Source organism: Monodon monoceros, unplaced genomic scaffold (genome assembly GCF_005190385.1).
Source record: "Monodon monoceros isolate NGI ecotype Baffin Bay Population unplaced genomic scaffold, NGI_Narwhal_1 Super_Scaffold_9, whole genome shotgun sequence".
Lineage (NCBI taxonomy): Eukaryota > Metazoa > Chordata > Mammalia > Artiodactyla > Monodontidae > Monodon > Monodon monoceros.
In genome coordinates this window covers 48,503,877-48,517,427 of record NW_021703786.1, presented here as the reverse complement: position 1 = coordinate 48,517,427, position 13,551 = coordinate 48,503,877, and the positions used below count along the sequence as shown (strand labels likewise).

General features: G+C 43.2%; 1 pseudogene; it reads left to right on the top strand.

Moving 5' to 3' along the window:
• Positions 1-7,998: 7,998 nt before the first annotated feature.
• LOC114889759 lies at positions 7,999-8,404 on the top strand (annotated as a pseudogene).
• Positions 8,405-13,551: the final 5,147 nt, after the last annotated feature.

The following is a 13,551-nucleotide window of genomic DNA, read 5'->3' as shown; positions in this document are numbered from 1 at the left end:
ACCTAACTCAGCCCTGAAGTGGGGAATGCCAGAACTGGTAGCTCTACAAGGAGAAGTTGAGAAATCTATTAACCACAGCGGGCAGTTTTAACCTCTGGGTGAAGGAGAGTCTCTCAGCCCCGCCCGTGTTGCCCTGTAGCCCCCACTTTCTCCCCCGCCCCCTGCGGCCATCCCTCCCATGCCTCACCCACGTCTTCATATCACCTCTCTCTTCTTCCCAGAGCCTCTAGCGCCTCCCAGCCCCTGAACGTCACTGACGGTTCTTCCAGGCCCTAACATCCTTCCAGTGAGCCCCCAGCCTTCCTGGCCTCTCCCAGGCTCTCCCAATTCACCTCTTCCCTCCTACGCCCCCTATTACCCCTTTTGGAATCTCACCTCCTCTTACCTCCTTAGTTCCTTCCATTCCCAGTCTCTCCCTAGCAACTCAAATCCCCAAATCATCACCAGTTCTATTTCATAGCTCCCCTAGTCCTTGCCTAACCCTCCCAGACACTCAGTCTTTTTATACCCCCAGCCCTGAACCCCACCAACTTCCTCCCATTTCCCAGAGTCCCTCCAGAACCCCCCGCTCCCCGTTTGGTCCGTCTGCTTAGAGACTCATTTTCTAGTTCCTCATGTGGGACCAGAGCATCTTTATTTATTTTCCATTATTTCCCACTTGCCAGAAGGGCCCTTACACTGAGACCCTTGGTTGGCCAGATATGAGTAAAACACAAACACGGTTTTAATGTCACCTCCAGCCACCCCCGGACCCAGTGAGGAGGAAAGGCAGGGTCCCCCAGGCTCCCTTTCATTTCCTACCCCAAGCAGGATGAGAGCATGCTGATCACAGGGTGGGGGCAGGGCCCATCCTGGCAGCCAGGGAGCTCCAGGTCCAGCCAGCATAGGGTCCTAGCGGCTGCCACCACACAGACCCAGCCAGAGCATGGGGCCTGCTGCAGCAGTTGGTCACGGAGCGGGGGACCAGAGCGGTCTGTTTTTGGAAGGGCTGTGATTTATTAAGATGGCCAGCCCTGGTTGCCTCCCTTCCCATCTGTCCTATCACCACGCAATTCCTCCAAATTCCTCCCAGCTCCCCCATCCCTTCCCAGACCCCTGGTCCCTCAACCTCACCCACCCTCCCAGTCTCTCCAACCCTCCACAGGGCTTCCTAGTGTCTGTCCCACCCCCCCATTTCCCCTCCGGTCCCTGCCATTTCCCCCAGGGCCCCAGACCTCCACCTGGGTTAAGGCTAGGGGACTGGGATCCCCAGAGGATTGGGCTAAGAACTGATGTGCTTGTGTGTGAGAGGAAACTACCCAAGGCAAGGGAAAGAACCATCATAGAGGAGCAGACCAAACGTTTCTGGGGCTCACACAGGAGTAGGAATAGTCCCTGTTTCCACCAGTCAGAATGGAGAGGCCTCGTAATATACCAAGCATTGGGTAGAGTCTTCAGATGGGTCATGCATTTCAACAAAATGAAAAGGCAACCCGTGGAATGGGAGAAAATATTTGCAAACCACATATCCGATAAGGGGTTGATATCCAAAAAGGATAAGGAATGCATACAACGCAACAGCAAAAAATCCCAATTATAAAATGGGCAAAGGACCTGAATAGATATTTTTCCAAAGAAGATGTGCAAATGGCCAATATGAAAAGATGATTGACATCACTAATTATCAGAGAAATGCAAGTCGAAACCACAATAAGATATCATTTCACACCTGTTAGGATGTTTATTATCAAAAAGACACGAGGGACTTCCCTGGTGGCGCAGTGGTTAAGAATCCGCCTGCCAATGCAGGGGACACGGGTTCGAGCCCTGGTCCAGGAAGATCCCACATGCCATGGAGCAACTAAGCCTGTGCGCCGCAACTACTGAGCCTGCTCTCTAGAGCCCAAGAGCCACAACTATTGAAGCCCACGCGCCTAAAGCCCATGCTCCACAACAAGAGAAGCCACCGCAATGAGAAGCCCATGCACCGCAACAAAGAGTAGCCCCTGCTCGCCGCAACTAGAGGAAAGCCCAGGCACAGCAACAAAGACCCAATGCAGCCATTAAAAAAAAAAAAAAAGACATGAGATAACCAATGTTGATGAGGATGTTGAGAAAAGTCAATTCCAGCACTCTGTTGGTGGGAACGTAAACTGGTACAGTCACTATGGAAAACAGTACAGGGGTTCCTCAAAAAATTAAAAATAGAACTACTATAAGATCCAGCAATCTCACTTCTGGGAGATTCACATCCAAAGGAAATGAAAGCACTGTCTCTAAGAGATAACTGTACTCCCATGTTCGCTGCAGCATTATTCATGATAGCAAAGATATAGAAAGAACCTAGGTGTCTGCTGACAGATGAATGGATAAAGAAAATTACACACACACACACACACACACATGTGCGTGTACACACGCACACGATGGAATATTATTCAGTACCTAGAGGGGTGGGATAGGGAGGATGGGAGGGAGGCTCAAGAGGGAGGGGATATGGGGACATGTGTACGCATGTGGCTGATTTGCTTTGTTGTGCAACAGAAACTAACACAGTATAGTGAAGCAATGACACTCCAATAAAGATCTATTTAAAAAAAAGAAAGGAAGTAAATCCTGTCATTTGCAGATTCATGGATGAACCCGGAGGGCATTAAGCTAAGTGAAATAAGCCAGACAGAGAGAGACAAGTACTGCATAATATCACTTACACGTTAAAAAAAAAAAAAGTCAAACTCATAGAAACAGAATACAGTGGTGGTTGCCAGGGGCTGGAGAGAGGGGGGAATGGGGAGAGGTTGGTAAAAGGGTACAAACTCTCCGTTGTAAGATGGATGAGTTCTGAGGATCTAATGCACAGCATGGTGACTACAGCCGATAACACACTATTGTATAGTTACTCTCTCAGCAGACCTTAAGCTTCCCCCACACACCCAACAAAGGTAACTATGTGCGGTGATGGATGTGTTAATTCACTTGACTGTGGGAATCCTGTCACAATGTCTATGTATATCAAATAATGTTGTACACTTTAAATATATTACAATTTAATTCATCAACTATACGTCAGTAAAGCTGGTGGGGAGGGGAATGAGGATGATGCATTAGTAGTAGGGCTAATTAGTCCCAAAATAAAGGCTTCCTGCCATAACAAAGTATAAAAAGAAGCCTGAAAGGACAAACTGAGTCACAGGTGAGTTAACCGTATACCAGAACAACACCCAGCACTCTTTAAAGGAATACAGTAAAACACAGCACATAAGACTCAACAAGATAAAATTCAGCACCCATTAGAAAATTACAAGACATATGTAATGAAACAGAAAAATCTGACCCATACCTAGGAGAAAAACAAATAAGAAACAGACCCAGAAATGACAGAGATTATGGAATTAGTAGATAAAGACTTTAAAACAGCTATTTTATTTTATTTATTTATATATTTTTTAAACAGCTTTATTAGAGTATAATTGCTTTACAATGTATGTTAGTTTCTGCTAAAACAGCTATTTTAAATCTTAAAATATAATCAAGGAAAATCTGGCCATGATAGGGACAGAAGTAAAAGATATATAAAAGAGACCAGGGCTTCCCTGGTAGCGCGGTGGTTGAGAGGCCGCCTGCCGATGCAGGGGACGTGGGTTCGTGCCCCGGTCCGGGAAGATCCCACATGCCGCAGAGCGGCTGGGCCCGTGAGCCATGGCCGCTGAGCCTGCGAGTCCGGAACCTGTTCTCTTGCAACGGGAGAGGCCACAACAGTGAGAGGCCCACGTACAGCAAAAAAAAAAAAAAAAAAGACCAAAATGGAACTTCTAAAGCTTAAATACACAATATCCAAAATGAAATATACACTGGATGGGCTTAAGAGCAGATGAAATATTACAGAAGAGAAGATCAGTTTTCTGGAAGAGATTGCAATATAAGCTACCCAAGATAAAGCACTACGAGAAAAGACACTGAAAAAGAAGTAAGCAGAGTAGTGGTGGGCTGTAGGACAATATCAAGCAATCTAACATGTTCCAATTACAAATTGGAATCCCAGAAGAAGAGGAGAAAATGGGGGAACAGAACAAGTATTTGTTTGTTTATTTATTTATTTGGCCGCGCCAGGTCTTAGTTGCGGCATGCGGGATCTTTTAGTTGTGGCAGGTGGGATCTTTAGTTGTGGTATGTGAATTCTTAGTTGCGGCATGTGGGAACTAGTTCCCTGACCAGGGATTGAACCCAGGCCCCCTGCATTGGGAGTGCGGAGTCTTAGCCACTGGACCACCAGGGAAGTCCCCAGAACAAATATTTGAAGAAATCGTGGCTTAAAATTTTCCAAATTAGATGAAGACTATAAACCCATAGATCCAATAATCTCAAAGAAACCCAAGCAAAGAAACAAAGAAAACCACACCAAGGCACATCGCAGTCAGATTGCTAATACCAATGATAAAAAGAAAATCTTAAAAGTTGCCGAAAAGATTCAACTTCTAACCAAGAAGGAATAATGAGGATTGGATTTACCCTCTTACTGAAACAATCTAAGAACAGACAAAATATATGAAATAACAATTTTCAAGACACTTGATTTCAGGCAACGAAGGACAGTGATCTCTGAAAGATGGGGAAAAATTAGGTGAACTCTACAATTGCTTCAGTTCACGGATTTGGATGTACTATTGTAAGGTTCTTATGCTACACATGAGATGGTATAACATCACCGTAACCTATAAACCTGAAACCAACCAGTAACAACAAGCTATAGCCAATAAACTAACAAACGGGACAAAATGGAATCATAAGTAATATCTGATTGATCCAAAGAAATCACAAAAGGACGATAAATGGGAACAAGTAAAGTGTGAAATAAGCAGAAGAAAATAATATAACAAGCAGAATTTAAGTAGAAAACAGAACAACAATAAAGTCAGTTATGCCAGAAATGAATTCAAAAGCTGATAAAATGGGGTGGAGGTGGGGGAATATAGGCAGATTGATCAGGAAAAAGAAAAGGAGGGAAGACACAAATGATCAGGAATGAAAAGAGGACATTTCTACAGATACTACAGACATCAAAAGGATAATAAGGGAATATCATGAAATACTGCATGCCAATAAACTTGTATAAATTGTATAAATTCCTTGAAAGACACATGCTATCAAAGTGCACTCAAAAAGAATAACTAAAAAAAAAAAAAAAAAAAAAAAAGAATAGCTAAGGGCTTCCCTGTTGGCGCAGTGGTTGAGAGTCCGCCTGCCGATGCAGGGGACACAGGTTCGTGCCCCGGTCCAGGAAGATCCCACATGCTGCAGAATGGCTGGGCCCGTGAGCCATGGCCACTGAGCCTGCGCGTCCGCAGCCTGTGCTCCGCAACGGGAGAGGCCACGACAGTGAGAGGCCCGCATACCGCAAAAAAAGAAAAAAAAAAAAAAAAAAAAAAGAATAGCTAACCTTTCCAAAAAAAAACAGAAACAAAAAACTCAAGGCACAAATGACTTCACAGATGAATTCTACCAAACAGTTAAGAAAGAAATACTAAAAATTGTGCACAGACTCTTCCAGAAATCTGTAGAGAAGGAAATACTTCCCAACTCATTCTATGAGGCCAGCTCCTGGCCTGGTTTTTCCTGGTACCAAAACCAGCTAAGAACATTACAACAAAACTACAGAACAATATCCCTTATGCACATAGATACAAAATCCTTAACAGGATTTTAGCAAATCAAATTCAGTAATATATAACAAAATAAGGCATCATGACCATAAGGGGTTTATCCCAGGAGTGCAAGCTTGGTTTAACATTTGAAAATTAATCAATATAATCCAAATTACCAGTGCAAATAAGAACTACAGGATTCTCTCAAAAGACGCAGAAAGAGCATTTGATGATATGCAACATCCACTAACGATTTAGGGGGAAAAAAAAACCACCTCAGCAAACTAGGAACAGAAAGGAACTTCCTCAGCCTTACAGAGGACAGTCAAGATAAGCCTACAACTAACATTATACTTTAATATAAAAGGCTGAATGCTTTTCCCCTAAGAGGAGAAAAAAATCAGGATATCAGATTTTTTCCTCCCTTAATATCAGATATCTGATATCTGTCTCACCTCTTCTATTCAAAATTGTACTGGAAGTCTTAGCCAGTGCAATGAGGCAAGGGAAAGAAAAGGCATACAGATTGGATAAGAAGCAGTAAAAGTCTTTATTTACAAAACATGATTGTCCAGGTAGAAAATCTTGAGCAATCTACCAAAATACTACTGGAACAACTAAATGAATTTAGCAAAGTCTCAGGATCAAAGGATCAAGGTTAATATACAGAACGCAACTGTATTTCTTTATATTAGTGAGACATTAGTCGGACATTGAATTTTTAAAATATCATTTACATAGTATTTACAATAGCAGACAATGCAATACCATACACAATAGAGGAAAACTCAAAACACTTAAGAATATATTTAACAAAATATATACCAAACATAGAAAATTACAAAATATTGCTGAGATAAATTAAAGACGTTCTAAATAAACAGGGAGATATACCAAGTTGATGAATCGTAAGACAGTATTATTGTTGATTCACCCCAAATGGATCTGTAGAGTATAACTATCCCAGTCAAAATTCCTGCATGCTTTCTTTCTTGAAAACTGCTGAGATAATTCTAAAATTTAGCCAAAAAATGTTTTAAAAAGAAGAAATATATTAGAGGACTCAAACTACCCAATTTTGAGAGCTACCGTTATCAAGATAGCTCAGTCTAAGGGTACAGAGACATCAATGGCACAGAATAGAAAGTCCATAAATAGGTTCACACACACAGAGTCAAGGCTGGGACATGGGACCTGGGACCCTTTACTGGAGTGCTTGCACTTGCAGCTGGACAAGTCTCTCCTCCTCTCCTGGAGCAACCGAATCCAAAGAAACTATAAGGGACTAAAAATAAGTTCATGCATGTGCAGTAACGGGGCGAATTATGAACAATAAGATACAAAGAGGCCACAAACCAACTGCCACTTCTGAGGTGCTGGGAGAAAAGCTGGGTACTACGCATGATCCCTGCATACAGCACCACAAAGGGGCTGGTGGACCACCTAAGCTACACCTCCTGCCCAACCCACGGACCCACCCCTATTGTTACCCAATTTAAGGAGCCAGCTCGAGGCTCCTCCAGGAGTGAGCAAGGCACCTGTTACGTGTTTTCGCTCCCTCCTGATGAAGCCTGAATTTCTCATCTGGCCTCTTTTCAATTTCTGTTGATTAAAGAGTCCAAGGACCCGAGGCTGAGTCCGTAGCAAATTGATTTTCAACAAAGGCTGGAAAGTGTGAAAGGGATTGTCTTTGCTACAAATGGTGCCGGAATAACTGGATACCTATATGCAAAAATAAAATGAACCTTGATCTGTACCTCACACCATACCCCCAAATTAATTCAAAATTAATCATAGACCTAATTATAAGAGCTAAAACTATAACACTTCTAGAAAAAAACATAGGACAAAAATCTTTGTGATCCTTTTTTTTTTTTTTTTTTGGCCGTGCTGCATGGCTTGCAGGATCTCAGTTCCCCAACCAGGGATTGAACCTGGGACACAGCAGTGAAAGCCTGGAATCCTAACCACCAGGCCACCACCTTGGCAAGTACTACTTAGATAGGAAACAAAAGCAAAATGATAAATAGAACTTTATCAAAAATAAAAAATTCTGATCTTCAAAAGATATCATTAAGAAAAATGAAAAAGCAAGCCATATTTGCAAAATACATTTATCCAGTAAAGGACCTGTACTAGAATGTACGAGGAATTCTTAAAACTCAATAAAAACAGCTTACTTCTTTTAATGGGCAAAAGATGTGAACAGACACTTCACCAAAGGAGATATATGAATGGAAAATAAACAAATAAAATGATGTTCAGCATTATTAGACCTTAGGGAAATGCAAATTAAAACCACATGAAATGGAAGTGAGCAGCAGGGCCGGCTGACAGTAATGGTGCTGAGAGGCTGTGTGCAGGGTGACTTGGGCTTGGATCTCAGCTAAAGGACTGTATTCCAGTTACTGAACTTTCAGCAAGTGGACATTTTGAAAGCCATGATCTTCTTTGAAAAGGTGTTTTTCTTGTGTGAAAAATGAACGTTTTCCCAGTCATCCTCTTAAACTGTCAGAAATAAAATTTCCAGCTCAACCAAGACAAAATGAATTTTTCTACACTGAGAAACTCTGGGGTCTATTTGCTCCACTAAATTTACAAATGGAATTCAAAGCAATGCAGCATGTTCTGCATCTTCCATTTCTTCCAAGCTCAAACCTTTCACTGGATATTTGAGGAGTAATGACGAGCCTACTGGATTTGAAGATATTTTTAATGACACATCACAAAGTGAACTAATGGGAGAACCACACTTGGTGGAATATAAACTCAATTTCCTATAAACGCAGTGTGCTATTCATGAAAACAGAGGGACTGCTTCTTGTTTATAGTCATCTATTTACTATAATTTGGTGCACACAACATTAAAAGTACTGATACATTAGAAAAAAAAACCCCAACAAACCCACATACACATACCCTAGAGTGGCTAAAATTTTTTAAAACTGATGATACTAAGTGTTGTCAAGAATATAGAGCAACTGGAGCTTTCATCCATTGCTGGTGGGAATGCAAAGTGGTGCAGTCACTCTGGAAAGTAATTTGGTAGTTTTTTTTTTTTTTTTTTAAATCAAGTTAACCATACACTTACCATATGAACCAGAAATCCCACTCTTAGATATTTACTTAAGAGGAATAAAAATATGTATTCACACAAAGACTTGTACACAAATGTTTATAGCAGCTATATTTGTAACGATAAAAATTTGGAAACAACTCCATCAATGGGTGAATAAATAAATTGTAGTGTATAGATACAACAAACACTACTCAGCAAAAAAAGAAAAATCTAGTAATACATGCAACAATATGAATGTTTCTCAACGTTAATGCTAAGTGAAAGAAACCAAATCTGAGTGATTATTTGTTGTATGATTCCATTTATAATCTGTAAATCCTCAAAACATGATTCCTTTGGTGAAGGCAAATGTATAAGGATAGAAATCAGATTGGTGGTTGCTAAAGGCCAGAGGTGAGAGGTGAGGCAAAGGGCACAATGAACCTTTTTAGTCGAGGGAAATGTTCTTTATGCTGATTGTGGTGTTGGTCAACGGTGGTATATAGCTAAAATTGGTGAATTTTACTTTAAGTAAATTATACCTCAATTCATCCGATTTTTAAAACAGAATGCATGACAGACTTGCTGGCTACCACTGGTTTTTGTTTGTTTGTTTGTTTTTTAACATCTTGATTGGAGTATAATTGCTTTACAATGTTGTGTTAGTTCTACCACTGGTTTTGATAGTAAAGTGAAGACAGTTTGCTGCACTGGAAACTGGTTCCCCTAAAATCTGTAGGAAGGAAAGTATGTGTGACTGTTTCCCTTGGACCAGATGTGAGCCATTGGAGAGGGAAGACCTGCATAGAGCAATAATAAAACCTGTCCAAGGGCGCCACCAGGAGGGCATCTGAGACTTAGCAAGAAGCTGAAGCCTAGGCCTGCCCGTGGGCCTAGGAGAGGTCAGCTGCCAGTCCAGACCAAGGATGAGAATTATGGGTGACAGACCCAGGTAATGGTGTGGGCTAGAGGGTTGGGAAGAACTTACAAAAGAGCCCCGCTAGATGAACAGTCAGCTTTATATACATGCCAGGCCCGGGGAGATTATGTGGCAGCTCACACAGTACTAGTCAGAATAAGACCTTTCTTGCCCCTTTCTTCCTCCCTCTCCCTCCCTCATTTCAACTCCAGAGAAAGCAAAAGCAGCCTAGTGAGTGAGTGAGGAAGAGGATCTCAGGGTGTAAGAGCAGTGGGGGAATGGAAACAGGCATTTGTCAGACGCACACATTTCCCCTCCCCCCGCCACCACTTATGCACACTTTTTCCGGCTGCGTGCTGTCTACCCAAAACACATCGGGAAGGTGCAAGGGAGACATTTTTAACCTTAAACTTTTAATTTTTTTGACTTGTACTTTTTTTGCATTTTTTATTGTGGTAAAATATACATAACATAAAATTTACCATTTTAACCATTTTAAGATGTATAATTCAGTGGCAGCAAGTACACTTACATTGTTATGCAACCATCTCCAGAAGCTTTTCTTCATCCCCGACTGAAACTAAAAATAGAACTACCATATGATCCAGCAATTCCACTTCTGGGTATTTACCAGAGGAAAACAAAAGCACTAATTCAGAAAGATACATGCACCCCTACATTCATTGCAGCATTATTTACAATAGCCAAGACATAGAAAAAACCCAAGTGCCCATCAACAGACAACTGGTTTAAGAAGATGTGGTATAAATATATACAATGGAATATTATTCAGCCATAAAAAAGAATGAAATCTTGCCACTTGCGACAACATGGATGGACCTAGAGGGTATTACGCTAAGTGAAATAAGTCAGACAGAGAAAACAAATACTACATGATTCCACTTATATGTGGAATCTAAAAAACAAAACAGACGAACAAAACAGAAACAGACTCATAAATACAGAGAATAAATGGGTGATTGCCAGAGAGGAGGAGAGTGGGGGAATGGACAAAATAGGTGAAGGGGATTAAGAGGTACAACTTTCCAGCTATAGATAAATAATTCAGGGGTTTCCCTGGTGGCGCAGTGGTTAAGAATCTGCCTGCCAATGCAGGGGACACGGGTTCGAGCACTGGTCCGGGAAGATCCCACATGCCTCAGAGCAACTAAGCCCGTGCGCCACAACTACTGAGCCTGCGCTCTAGAGCCCGCGAGCCACAACTACTGAAGCCTGTGCGCCTAGAACCTGTGCTCCGCAACAAGAGAAGCCACTGCAATGAGAAGCCCGCGCACCGCAACGAAAAGTAGCCCCCACTCGCCGCAACTAGAGAAAGCCTGCGTGCAGCAACGAAGACCCAACGCAGCCAAATAAATAAATAAATAATTCACTGGGATGTAATGCACAGTATAGGGAATATAGTCAATAATATTGTAACAACTCTGTATGTTGACATATGGTAACCAGACTTACGGTGATCATTTCATAAAACATAAAAATATTGAATCACTATGTTGTACACCTGAAACAAATATTGTATGTAAATTATAATTCCATTTAAAAAATAAAGATATACAGTCCGGGGCTAATACAACAGGTTGAAAAGTCCTCAAAGCACAGGCTCCTTACCATACCATCCTAGTGTAGCTCCACCATCCCCATGGTCTAGGTCTAGAGTCTGGGTCCAGGCAGGAAGAAAGAGGAAAGGCAAAAGCTTTTGGAAAGATGGGGGAAATTGTCACTCAATCATTTTCTGTGTTCTGTGGTTCAGAAGAGTGTCCTGGTTGACAAAACCTGTTCTAAAAGACCAAGAAGCCAGAAGCATGGCAATGTCTCTTGGAAGGGCCAAACTGGTCCATGATCCTCATCTCCAAATACTGAAGTCACTCACACAAATGAAACGACCTGAGATCAATTATCTAACTGGCTGAGCTTAGGCCACATGTGTGCTTTGTCAAACACAATCTTATGGGATAATTGTGGTTAAGCAAAAATTGGAGGGAGAGCTCCTTTGCCCAAAGCAGGATGTCTGAGAACACAGCTTCACCAACAGTCTCTCTCTGTAGCGTTCCCCAGGGGAGCCCAGGGAGCACAGTTTGAAAACAACGTATCCATCATCCTCATTGTACAGATGGGAAAACTGAGGCCTGGGAAGAGGCAGGGGTGTGCACCAGGTGATCTGGGGCAGAGGTGGCAAGGGATCACAGGCTCCAGCTCTTACGAAGAGCTCTCCCATCCAGCAAAAGAGCTTTACAATTTGTAACGCGTTTTCACTGACAGGATCTCAAATGATGAAATGAGGGCACAGAAGCAGGAATTGACTCGCCAGAGGGCACATGGTTAATGAGTGACCGAGGCTTACTTGGACCTCGGGCTTCCAGATCCTGAAACCAGGATCTGTTGCCTAAAAGTATTTTTTACTTCAAAATTCATCTATAAATTTTTGCAAGCCTTTAAAAAATGTAAAAATTAGGAAGAATCTCACCTACTCCCTTGAAGCGGGAGGATTCGCTTGTTCATCTAACTGTAGCTGGGTTGTCACATTCTCCATAGAGAAGCTACTATAGACCTCGATGCCTCCAGCAATGCCCCCTGCACAGGGAAACCCACTGAATCTTCGGCCAGTCAGCACAGGTATACTCATATCTTTTGCACATAATTGGTGTGTGTGTGTCGGGTGGGGTACGGTTATTTGTTTGTTCAGTAACATCAAATACTTGCTGGGCTCCAATTTACAGTGTCAGGGACTGTGTTAGGCACTGAGATTAGAGATGAATTAGACAGAGCTTCCTGTCCTCGTGGAGCTCAATCCAGAGGCAGACGGTACAGTTAAACCACAAAGTCATTTTAGATAGTGGAAAGTGTGGTGATGGAAATACGATGATGAGATACCAGTGACAGGACGGGCTGCCACTTTAGATTGAGTGATGGGAGAAGGCCTTTCGGATGAGCTGAGATAAAGGTGAACAACAAGAAGGTGGCAGTCATGTGAGTATCTGGGGAAAACAATCTCATCTGGCCTTTTTAGTGAACAGAGAAAAGGGGAAGGTGGTAGAAGAGCCCAGGGAGGTGGACTGGGGTAACATCATGTAAGACCCTGTAGACCACGGTCAAGTTCAAGTTCTGGAGAAAGGCAGGTAATTAGGCACGGGCGACCTAGGTGGGGCTTCCCAGGAGGCAGCTGAAGAGCGGTCCAGGTCCATTCATTGAAATGCTCCCGCGAGTGGGGGCGCGGCCCGAAGCTTTGGCTTTAGCCAATCAGAGCCTGGGGGCGGGGCCAGAGCCAGCAGCTAGCCAGCGACCCCTGCGGCCTACCTGTTCCTCGTCGCTTCTAACTCTCACCTCCTCAAATGAGACTGGTTGTTCTCCGGTTTCCTCGACCACCACGAAAGGAAACCCTGGTCTTCAGCGTCCGGGCCCCTGAAGGAAGCAGGCGGACGCTGGCTCCCACCCTCCGGGATCGCTTTCCCCGGTGTCTGGTCTTGTCTGCGGTGGGGGGTCGAGGCGGCGGCCGGGGTCGTAGCAGGGAGCTTGATGAGCCCCAGAGCCAGAGGGGTCGCAGAAGCCCGAGGTGGGAGGCCACGGGACAGCCCTGTGGCCTGACCCTCGCAGGAGAGACCTGCAGCTTGCTTTTTTCGCTTAGTACGTCTTGAAGGGTGTCCACGTGGAGACATGACGACCCACCTCCGTCTTTAAATTGCTGCATGATGCAGAATTACCAGTGCTTAAGTCACCCACTCCCAAGCTAATGGACTCTTTAGTTGATTTTACTTTTCTGCTATAACTAATGGTCCTTCAGGAAACATCTTTGTCATTCTTCTTGTACCTGTATTTCTCTAAAGTTGTCTAGCTCCTCAGTCACAGGCAGGCCATCAGTTACATAGGTGAGTGACAAAGTTAGGCTGTGACTTACAAGGTTTCCCCTGGGGAAGAGGGGAAGGGGGTTGGATAAA